The 12,433-nt window shown below is 35.9% G+C and overlaps 1 long non-coding RNA gene across 18 annotated transcripts; it reads left to right on the top strand.

Moving 5' to 3' along the window:
* The first annotated feature begins 216 nt into the window (after positions 1–216).
* On the top strand, positions 217–7,363 carry LOC137716719 (uncharacterized). Of its 18 annotated transcripts, none has more exons than XR_015965268.1 (5): positions 217–627; positions 723–768; positions 2,312–3,574; positions 3,806–5,409; positions 6,824–7,096. It is a non-coding gene; the product is annotated as an uncharacterized LOC137716719 (long non-coding RNA). The 18 variants fall into 18 exon arrangements; XR_015965262.1 differs by lacking the exons at positions 217–627; positions 723–768 and having other exon boundaries at positions 808–3,574; positions 3,806–4,323; positions 4,640–4,685; positions 5,336–5,409; positions 6,153–7,096; XR_015965257.1 differs by lacking the exons at positions 217–627; positions 723–768 and having other exon boundaries at positions 812–3,574; positions 3,806–4,323; positions 4,640–4,685; positions 5,336–5,409.
* Positions 7,364–12,433: the final 5,070 nt, after the last annotated feature.

The following is a 12,433-nucleotide window of genomic DNA, read 5'->3' as shown; positions in this document are numbered from 1 at the left end:
ATCAAATCCAGTCTTTCATGAGAGGACGAAGCACATTGAAGTCGACTGTCACTATGTTCATGAACAAGTACAGTCGCAGGTGATTCAGACACATTATGTAAAAAGCTCCGATTAGCTGGCCGATATATTCACCAAACCTCTGGCCTCTCATCAGTTTCAAAGACTCCTCTCCAAGCTTGGATCCATCAACCTTCTGGATCCAGCTTGAGGGGGAGTATTGGATGGTTGTTTATTTGAAGTAGGGTTGGAAGTAGGGTTCCTAAGAGTTGGAAGCATCATGGAGTATCATGGAAGAATAGAATAATGGAAAGCTAGCTAATGCATGGATTCAAACTTTCGGCTAAAACTTAAGTGATGCTTTAGTGCATCTTAGTTTAATATCTACTTTAGGCATAATGCAAGCCTTGATGATGTTTAGTTAGGTAGAGTGGAGACCTCATCATCATTGTAAGGATTAATTAGTGGTTTAAGTTAGGTGGAGGTGTCATGGAGGGGTCTTAACTCTCCATTGTTTCCGTAGCTTTCCTCTTAGTTTTCTATAGGTTCCTCTATATATGTTTTGTTGTTCTTGTAACTAGAAATGATGAATGAATGAGATACAATTCATTCCTTGAAAATCAACATAAGGTATATCGTTATCAAAGTTTAGTGGGTGTTGGATTCGAAATATTTCTAATAACTCTTCTTTTTGTTTTTTTTTTTTTTGTTTTTGGTATTTTCAGTGAGGCCAAAAGAGAAGAGTCGGTTGAGAGAAAAAGAAGTCTCACGGTGAGAGGCCAGTTTCATTTGTGATGTATCTCGAATGCTGTTTGTTATTCCCTTATTTTTTTGGTATTCTTTTGAAGCTACAGTGTTTTTTGACAACTGTTTCCATTTCTACATTCCCTAAAGCCTCTCTGGAAATTAATTAAAATGATTTCTGGTACATGCAATATATGTACAATTGTTATATGTGAATTCATATCTTTTACTCCCAAAACTGGGATTTATTAGTTCATCCAAGTATTTGTAAGTTGGTTTGAAAAGTCTCTTTTACATTAAGCACGTCTTTAGATTTTTGGTCAAATGGGATATGGAAACTCAAATGTTGTTTGTTATTCCTTTACTTTTTAGTATTCTTTTGAAGATCTGCATATCGATTGCTGCTTCTGTCTCTTATACAAACACAGTATTTTTATGCGATCACAACTTTTGTGATCAGAAACGTTTAAGTTCATCCAGTTAATTGTACAATGGGTCTTAATGTCAGCTGAATTGAATGTAAATGAAAACTAAGCTGCTGATCCTACCAGCCCAGTTCACCCATCTCTTGCTTATTTAAATTAATTGAAGATGCCTATGTTGATTGGTGATTTTGAAGTGATTACCTTTCTTTATACAAGTTCTCTTCACAAAGAAACCTATATTATAGTTTCACTTTTACTTGCTTTCGCATGGGGGGGAGGTGTCTGGACATGTAATTGGCATGTCATTACTCACTAAAATTTTTTAATCCTTATCGTCTATATTAATATCACCATTTATTTTGGTGCTCGACGAGTGGTTTGGCAGATAATAGATAAAGGTTTTAATGCATTTATTTAATGATGTCCCAGTTTATGGTTGAGGTATTATAAACTTATTTAAAAAGGGTCAATATTATCATTGCTGATCCTTAACATTTAACTATCAAAGCTTGAGTTTATATATGTCATTTTAGGGATGCTTAGGGCAGGTGTAGGAAAGGAAATGAAAATTGACATTTTGAGGCTTACCCCTTGGTTGGTGGCTGAGGAAAATGGGGGAAAAGGAAAAGAAAATTGTAATGCTCAATGGTGGTGTTTATGTAGTGCATTTTCTGTATGTTTTCTTCAATTATTTGTTTTTGGGTTTGTTTCTTTTCTGAGAATAAGAAGAAAGAAACAGGAAAAATTAATTAATTTATGTTGGACTGTTATATTTATTCAAGACATCCAGGGGAATTAGGTACTTAATTGATTGATTACCTGATTGAATTTCTTTGATTTTTTTTGAAATAATTTGTTTTTTTTTTTTTTTTTGTTTTTTTTGTTTTCTGGGGTTTTGATGTTTTCTTGAATTTTACAGCTTTGGTCATGGCTTCCACTCAAATGTTAATTTAATTTAATTTTTTTGGGTATTATAGCAAATTATATTTATAGTTTGCCTAGTTTGGTCCTTTTTATGCAGTAGATTGTAGAAAAATTACTAAAAACAGCTTCAAGCTAGCACATGAGTTTGGTAAGTTTTGGTGTTCATATGCTGAATTTGTTTATGCTTTGTGTATTGTCTATTCAATTTATATCAGTTTCAGAATTGTGCAGCATCTTTTATATGCAGAGAAGAGACGCTGAATCTCACTCCGTCATTCGCCTCTCCGTCCTCTCATGATCTCTCACACCGGCCCTCTCTCTAATTTCAGAACAACATGAATAAGCTCGAGCTCTCTTTGCATTGAATCAATGGCAGTCATCTAGAGGTGATTTTTCTTTGCGTTTTTGTTGGGTTAGTGAATTATTAGCTTAATTTAGGTCGTGTAGGTTCCGTTTCGGCTTAATTTCGATTTTCAACTCTAATAAAATATTGGGTTTTAGGGATTTCTTCTTAGTGATCATCTTCGTATTCGATTGGTGATTTAGCGTGTGGATTGTCTACTTCTTTGATGAAAACTCTCACAGATGGGACTAATATAGGTTTCGCATATTTTCTTGCACTGTTTGTGAGGGATTTAATTTTCTTTTTTCTGGGGTTTCTTATACTCATGGTATGATTTACATTCTGGAATTTATGGTTCAATTGGAAACCACGGTGACATATCAACGTGTGTTGCATATCCAGACGAAACAAGTAAGCTCTTATCTACCATTCCGCTCTCATTGATATTGGATTCTGGTTTACCTTCTAAATACAGATTTTGAACTTTGCACAAGTTGTAGATTTGTCTTTCCAAATTTCAGCAGATATTAGGAAAAACATAAAACCAATTGTTTGTTAGGAAATATATCTAGCACAGATATGAGTAATGTTTTTTCAGTTTCAATTACCATTAAATTAAAGATTTTATGCATAATATTTCATAAAGTTTCTGAATTGCTAACTGCCGTATATGATCGTTATGGCATGTATAGTGGAAACCGGTGAACTTATAGGCTTAATGGGCTTACAATAAGCTGATAGTGCTATATTTTCCCTCTCCCTATATGTAGTTTAATATAACGAGTACAAAGAGAATGATCAGAATGAAGGTTCGTATTAGATCCGATGTGCTTCCTCTTTCTATGCATTTTGGTTCAAATTAGGGTTTTAGGTTGAAACCCGAAATGAAGAGAGAATAAAATTTTAAGGATCTTCGGATTTTGCGTTTGGATGAGAGGAAAAGATGAGAAATTTGTTAAGAAAAGTTGGTTGTGGTGAAATTTCATTCTTTAAAATCCATCAGATCATGCTTAAATTGTTAAATGCAGTTGTTAGCTAATTCATGTTTTTAGTCTTAAATTAAATTTATTGTTTCTCTTGCTTGCTTATACTTGCAGCTACTGATCCTGGAAGTTTCAATAACAGCATAGCTCGCCAGCAGGTGAATTTTACGCAAATTTATCTAGCATTGAACCATTTCTTAAGATCTGATTCGGTTTTATTCAAGGAATTTGAAACCTTTACATTGAACCATTTCTTATTGTAATTCATGGGTTGCTAGCTCAAATATAGTGCAATCTAACGTTTCGATGCATACTTGATTAGGTCTCATATGCGATATGTTGTAATTCTTTCTAATTTCATTGTTTACCTATCTATCTATGTTGATCAGGCGGTATTGGAAACAGTTGCGAGAGTAAAGTCGAAGAAAAATGAGACGAAAGAAGAAAAGTACATGCTTCTCACTTAAATTCAGTACTGTTTTTCATATATTCTTTGTCATTTGAATCTAGCCATTATGGCATGTTCTCACTAACTCTGTTGTAGTATAAATAGGTCGTTTCAACTACATGATCTGGATAATGATAATAGAGGAGAAGATACACCAACACTGGTTGATACAATTTATTACTTTCGGATTTGAATTGCATTTTAAAGACACAAAAGATACAATTTGTAGTGTGTTTCATTCATATTTTAATTTCTACACTATAGTTTGAGTGCCAAAAGTTTAATTGGAATTTGTCAAAAACACTATATATGTCATTTGACTTTTTTAGTGTTTGGGTTTGAAGCTGGTGTTTTCTATTGTTTGCGTTTGAAGGGGGTATGTGACGTGCATGTTAGCAATTGGCTCTCAACCCATTTCATTTCAAGAGAAGAATCCCAATGTCATTGGATGCTTGAGTGGTATTTTTGTTTCTATTTTTCGTCTTTTTTATTATATTTTTTTCATGTCATTATTTTAAAATATTTTGTATGTTGTCACTCAATTCAACATAAGAGGGTTTTTCATACTCAAGACTGCAGGTTAGCATTCATTGACAATTATTGATTAGGATGTAATCCTCTACCGCTTTTGGCTAATTTTTTGTTTAAAATGATTTAGCTAATTTTGATTAGGATGCAAGTCGTTCATAGAAATTTTGCTTCTTTCTTTGTTCGTTCACTTAGAAAGTTCTGTAATTTTCTAAAGGAAATTCCTTAAATGATTGAAATTTGGCAGGAAAAAAACCACAGTTAAGACTATGAAATACAGTTTTGTACTCAAGGTAAGCAATTTGAACTTTTTGGGTTATTGAAATCAGAGTATTGAATTACAGTTTCTGTTTAGATGCTTGGAGAGATAGGAAACTGCAATTTACTGTTGGATATGCACCATAAGAAACTGCAGTTTACATTTGGACTTAATTCTTCACTGATGGTATGTTGTGATGGGGTTTAGTAATTTTCAGTATTCTTATTCTTTTTAATCTGCAAAATCAAATAACCCATGGAATTTATGACATACAATCTGTTTCCTTTCAGTTGGGCTGAAATGATATTGATTGTGCCGTTATAAAGCTCCTTTTTATTAGTTAGGTTGAAAATCATATTAATAGATTCTTTATTTGGTTGGTCTGATATGTAACAGATGGGATTGTTTTGTTTGATGTTTGAATCAAATTTTGATCTTTTTTTTGTGTGAAATTACGATGAAATCGCAAATTTGTGAAGTATATCTTAGATTATTTGGTTGGTCTGATCTGTAACATATGGGATTGTTTTGTTAGATGTTTGAATCAAAATTTTATCTTTTTTTTGTGTGAAATTATGATGAAATCGCAAATTTGTGAAGTATATCCTAGATTATTGGTTGCATAGTCACCTTCCCACAACTATTACATTGTTTCTTGATTGGATGAATTTTTATAATTTCTAGGATCTACGGTTGCAATGCTTTTGATGCATGCAATGAAGTGGATGCTACTACTCTTATGGAGCTTCTTTGGCACGGTAAGTTGAAGTTGTATATCATTTTTTTTTTCGTTCACGAAATTCATTATCTTGCTATCCTGGCAATTAGCAGTGTCTGACAACTGGTGAAGTGTATGAATATATGTGTGGAAGTTTGAATTGTACAGATGAAAGTGAACTTTAACAACTCTAACTTAAATTTCTTATTAATTTCTTTCATTTGTGTTCGACTATTTTACTTTTTTGGTATATAAGTACAACTATTGATCAAAAACCACATAAAATACCTAATGGCCGAAAAACTGTTTGTGTTAGAAGAACAGAACATGATGTAAAGCTTAAATTTTGGGCACTTAAATATATGTTTTCTTTTTCAATTGCAATCACTCAGCATGAAAGTTCAATTGGATTTGTTCTGGTCTCCAAGAATTTTTCCTTCTTTGGTTATTGGTTAATTTATGTGGCAGGAGTTTAGTTTTTGCTTTTCTGCCTATGTATATATGATTTGAAATGGACTGTTCAATTTGCTATATATAAATTAGTAGTCGAAGAGTTCGAAGGAGAGGTGAATTAGAAACAATGGAGGGAAGAGTGATGGAGTTGAGGAGTTAAGAGTTAACGGGGTATACTTGAATTTCTATATGATGTCCCTAGTATTGCGAGATCATTGAGACTAACTATCTGGTTGATTAATCACTAATTTGATATATTTGTGCTTCGAAAATTAGCTACTTGAACAAGTACTGAGCACTTTCTATGTTTTTTATTAATTGCTGAAATAGGTGTCTACCCTGCATGACACATATTTTGCCATCTTAACTACAAGGGAAAAATATGTGTGAACTGCATGTTGCTTCTGTTTCTTCTAGAAACTGAACTTTTTTGGCAACCATGTCTTTGTGATCAAGAATGTTCAGTTTCTTCCTACTAATTGTGCAATGTCTTTACATGTTAGCTCAGTTGAATGTATATAAAAGGTCAGCTGCTTATCTTATCGACCTCATTAACTCAAGTGTCTCAGGTTCATTCATGATTGTGTTGAATTTATTTAGGTTAAATGTGTTTTATTCATGTAACTACGCCTAAAACAGTTGGTTCCCACCGCAACGCGCGGGCTTATTTTCTCGTGTAAACGAAACTGAAGTTGTATTTACTAGAAATACATAAAGGGAACTATTATTAGCACTCTAAAAATCTCATTATGCACTCCTCACAAATGTATTTTTCTTTCTAATTATAGAAAATTTGGAGTGTTAGTAACAATTCCCATACAAAAATTGAAAATGGGTGAAGGGTGGGTTAGCCGCCTTGTTACCAAATGTTGAAGAGCTAAACATATGCTCGATGAGATGTGCAAATTAGAGACACGGGAATGGGGGTGGGTGGATACTATAGCATTGTTCCATTACACTTATTTATTTAATTGGTACCAACTTCACTGATTGTCATGTAGGTTAGGCTTGCCAAGGAGTTATATGGGAGTCAGATCAAAGAAATTCGTTTTATCCTTCCCTACAGCTTAATCGTCTCTTTCAAACAGTTGGTGCTTTTGTTCCCCTGCATATACTGTGTTTTTGGGTATTTATGTATCAGTGGAATAATATTTTGATAATACTATTTGAGGGTTGCTAAACATATTTGTAATTATATGTCAGCGTATATTCCCTGCCAGTCCCTTTTAGAGTTCTTGTATGAGTTCGTGTGGTTGAGTGTTATCTTGGTAGCATGCATGATTCTATATCCTCAAAAGTAAATGTATTTCCATCATCCTGAAGAACGTGATTTTCCTTTTGCATCAAGGTTGTTGTGAAGCTTAAACATGCAGAGCTTGTTTCCGTGCTTCCAACTCATGTCAGTGATAGCATAACCAGTGTGCCAACCCAGAAAAACCAGTCCAAATATATCATCCATGAACAAAAAGGAAAACGGGAAGGTCCAACTACCCTCTTCTATGTTAGAACCAGAAACTTGCAAAGAATTACTGTAATGCAAAGTTCGAAAGCCTACAGAAACCAGGGAGAATTATCTTATTCATGAAAGCAATTATCATGGCTATTAAATAGCCTTACACTTGAATAGAAACAAGAAATAACAGCCCACGATTTTACAGGTCGTATAATCGTGGTAAAGACTACGTCAAAACAAGAAAATGCAGCTTGTCCCTCAAGTATGGGGATTATTGGACTCCTACATGATTAACAACCCTAAAAACTAGGAACCCTAGCAGTAAACCTTATTAGTTAACGGCTAGAAAACTCAACAACTTCAACATCCTCCTCTAAATTGAACCACAGATATTCAGTTTACTCCTGGAAGCTTGCAAACACCCAGCAAATCTCACATCTTCAGGGACATATTGACCTTCGGTGGTTTTGTTAAGACATCAGCAACTTGTTCCTGAGATGAACATTGCACCAGCTCTAAAACTCCATTCTTGACCAAGTCTCGAAGGAAATGAAACCTTACATCAATATGTTTGCTTCTACCATGCATCACAGGATTCCTTGAAAGTTTGATAGTCGAAACATTATCGCAATACACCAAGGTAGGACTATATTGCTCCTGATTAATGCTCTTCACGATCCTTCTTAACCAAACAACTTGGCATGCACTCGATGCTGCTGCTGCTATGAACTCCGCTTCAGTTGTGGATAACGTAACTACTGGCTGCTTCTTTGAGGACCAATAAACAACACCCGAACTCATCATAAATACATAACCTGAGGTGCTCTTCCTATCATCTTGATCACCTGCGTAGTCACTATCGGTGTACCTAATAAGTTCCTCATTTCCTCCATTCTTGTAGAGTTTCCCCAAATCAACAGTCCCTTTAACATACCTTAGAGCTCTTTTTGCTGCCTATAAGTGAGCCTCAGTTAGACGCTCCATGTATTGACTGATCAAACTCACAATAAACATTAAATCAGAATGTGTAGCAGTTAGATACATGAGGCTTCCCACCATCTGTTTGTAAACAGTGCTATCAATTTCTATTCCTCCTTCATTATTTGTGAGTTTGAAACCAGGAACTGCAGGATTTAGTACTGGGTTACATTGATCCATGTTGAACCTCTCCAAGACCTCTTGAGCATATTTTCTTTGACCGATAAAGATCCCATCAGAACCTTGTATTACTTCAATACCAAGGAAATATCTCATTTTCCCAAGGTCAATCATGTCGAACTCAAACATCATAGACTTCTTAAATTGTTCAAACATTATTTCATCATTATCAGTGAAAATAAGTTCATCGACATGAAGGCACACTATCAAGACCTTACCTCCCTCCGCTGTCTTGATGAACAAAGTATGCTCATAAGGGCATTTGTTGAATCCTTCCTTGATGAAATATGACTATATACGACTATACCAGGCTCGGGGGGCCTGCTTAAGTCCATATAAAGCCTTTTTGAGTCGATACACCTTTGACTCCTACCCTTTTTGTTCATATCCGGGTGGCTGATCAACAAACACTTCTTCATCTATCTCCCCATGCAAAAATACGGACTTGACGTCAAGCTGATAGATTACCCAGTTCTTTTGCGCAACAAGAGAAATTACCATTCGAATGGTGTCTAGACGAGCAACTGGTGCAAATACCTCTGCATAGTTGATCCCATATTGTTGACAGTAACCTTTAGCAACTAGTCGAGCTTTATACTTATCCACTTCTCCATTCTTATTAAACTTCGTCTTGAACACCCACTTTACTCCAATAGTTTAGCCTTCTGGTGGCAGCTTCATCGTATTGTCCTTCTCAATGGCTTGAATCTCCTAATCCATAACTTGTCTCCATTTCTCAGACTTCATCGCATCTTTGAAGGTTGTGGGATCTTGATCAATGAATAATGCCAAGTGAGCCATGCCATCATTTTCTTCATCAGATAAACCCTGACCTATTTCATAATCCCTTATCCAAATTGGTGGTCTTCGAGTTCGTCCCATGCGAGATGAGATTTCATCAATTTGACTGTCCTCTTCAACCATCGAGTCACCGTGATCTGACTCAGTTTCAGTTTCTTCCATGACTTCATTACTTTCAGACTCGAGATCACTTACCACCCTTAGAGTGCTATTTTCTTCATCAGTATCCCACTCGAGATCTGCCACTATAACTTCCTTGTGACTGCCATCCCAACTCCATTGTTGATCTTCTTCAAACACAACATCTTGGCTTATAATTATTTTCTGTAAAACAGGATCAAACAATCGATAAGCCTTAGATTCCTCACTTACCCCAAGAAATATGCATTAACAGCTTTTGGCATCGAGCTTCACCCTTTTGTTATTAGGTACATGAGCATGAGCAATGCAGCCAAAAATTCTGAAATGATCCACATATGGTTTGCGTCTGTTCCATGCCTCCTAAGGTGTCTTGTTCTTCACGGCAAGAGTAGGGCATAGGTTTAACACATGTACTGCCCAATTTACTGCTTTAAGCCAAAAAGTTTTGGAGATTTGCTTGGCTGACAACATACTTCGCACCATGTTCATGATGGTGCGATTCTTCCTTTTTGCCACACCGTTCTGTTGAGGGGAATAGGCTGCAGTTAATTGCCTATGAATCTCATTCTCTTGATAGAAATTTGCAAACTTATGCGAGGTAAATTCTCCTCCTCGATCTATCCTCAGGCTTTTTATAAATACCCCAGTTTCTTTCTCTGCCCACGCTTTGTAGGATTTGAACGTACCTAATGCTTCTGACTTCTCCACCAAGAAGTAAACCCATGTTTTTCTGCTGAAATCGTCTATAATGGTGATAAGATACCTTTATTGTTGTCCGAGATAAGGTTAATTGGTCCGCATATATCAATATGCACTAATTGAAGTACCTTGGAGGCTCTCTATAGACTTTCTTTGGGAAATGGATCTCGATGTTGTCTGCCTACCAAACAATCTTCACACCTGAGGCAATCCCTCCACCATTTGCTTCTGTTGAAGTACTTTAAGCCCATTCCAACTAAGATGCCCATAGCGACAATGCCAAAATCGTGCTTGATCAGTTGTTTGAGAGGAAAGACATTTTTGTTCCTTTGGTGGACATCAAGCCAATACTGTAAACATTCTATTATAACTCATTTTGGTCTCCATGATTAGACCTCTCTCAGAGTGAAAGATCTTGCACCTTCCATGTTAGATAAGTATTGTAAGTCCATTCTCTTGCAACTGACCGATACTCAACAAATTATTCTTCAAATCTGGCACGTAGAACACACATGTGATCATATGTATAATGCCATTCACCTCCATTCGCACGTTTCCCTTGCCTTGCACAACCAAGCTGGAATTATTTCCAAGCTTCACTGATTCTTTGAAACTGCTATCAAACTCACTAAACAGTTCCTTCTTGCCCCACATATGATTGATGCACCCAGAGTCTAGAAACCATGTGTGTTCCATTGTTGCCTTCTTAAATTCCACAAGTGACATTAACATCATCTCTTCCTTTGCCTCCGCATAATTCGCCTTCTCTTCCTAGATTTCTTAGGGCACTCCCACTGAAAATGCCCTAATTCATGACAATTATAGCATTATAGGGTTGACTTATCGAACCCTAGCCTTCCTTGTCCTCTTCCTCTTCCTCGATAACTTCCTCGACCTCGTCCTCCTTGCTGGACTCCATGATTAACTTGGAGTGCTTGTTCAGCCTCCACATGTCGGCTTATCCTGTCACACCCCAATCCCGACAGAGGTCCAGAATTGACACGTGACGTCACCAAAAATCCGTATCTATCATACCCCACCTCTAGGATATGAGCAAGCACAACTCAATAATCGAATCGCATAGTTATTTTTTTGTATGCATTATGGCTGCATCTAACCTCCCTGTTAGACTGCCTATGTACTCTAGATAGGGATCAAGCCATTCGTAGTTCGTCATGCACAATAATTGACATATAACACAGTCCGATTAAGTCGAAAGACATAACATTTCTCAATCAATCAATAGAACTTGACAAGCATGAAATTACTCGACTCAGGTTTACATAACAAACCCACCTGAAAATCATGATTTCCCCTCCATCTAAATATAAATCATTATGTCGCAACATGATACCGCAATTCACCACATATATCATTTCTAGAACCAACGAAGCACAATACCATTCTCTAGCCACATTTATCAACAAGTCTAATCATAACAATAACCATGATATCCAACATAACAATCCCACATGATGATTAACATTTCCATTTCATCCATCACATAATTCATCACGTTTCCCACATAAAATCGCATTTCATAGTGTGTAACATAGTTAAGAATTAACAAAGTACACATTATTCTCTAGAAATATTAATCAACTAAAATACTCATGATAACCACACTCATATCCAACGTCATTCCATAATCACATCAATCAATAATGTCAACCATCACATCATCAATAACACATACAACATGTCGAAATGCAAGGCTAGAGCAACACAATTCGGTTGAAGACTACATCTTTGGAAAAGGGAATTTTGGACCACCCAACGGACCAAGGCACCAAAGGGGATTCCGGACCATCACTCAATGGAATCCAAACAGAACTCAGTTCCAGACCACCCAACTGAATTGAACGGAAGTCCAAGAAGCATAACAACGGCTCGAAGGAACAAGACATGATTCAAGTTACCCAATTCACGAAAACTCAATGAAACGAAGCAATATCGAGCACAAATCCACATCACAATGGGTTATCGTTCAATTACTAGACCTCACATCTCCCAAGCAATTCACTATGCATTTCAATCACATGTCACAACCATTTCCAATACACAAGTCAAATCACATGTCACTTCATCATAGCAATCACTATACTTCTAACATTATATCTCAATACATAGCTTGTAACATATCAAGGAATCACGAAGCACAATATTAATATTTAATTACGTTAATCAATCAGTGAGATAACATATCATTTCACGAATTTAATTAAAGAACTCTACATAATTCCCAACTTGGGTTATGAATAATAACATGGTAATTCTGATTTATTTTCACAATATATATTGTGGGTAATTCCCATCTACTTGAATTTAGGATTCTAAGATCACCTTACGGAATGAAAGC

The sequence above is a fragment of the Pyrus communis genome, chromosome 8 (assembly GCF_041283825.1).
Source record: "Pyrus communis isolate YQ-2024b chromosome 8, ASM4128382v1, whole genome shotgun sequence".
Classification (NCBI taxonomy): Eukaryota; Viridiplantae; Streptophyta; class Magnoliopsida; order Rosales; family Rosaceae; genus Pyrus; species Pyrus communis.
Note: the sequence above shows the minus strand (reverse complement) of the source record. Positions and strands in the feature narration are given on the sequence as shown.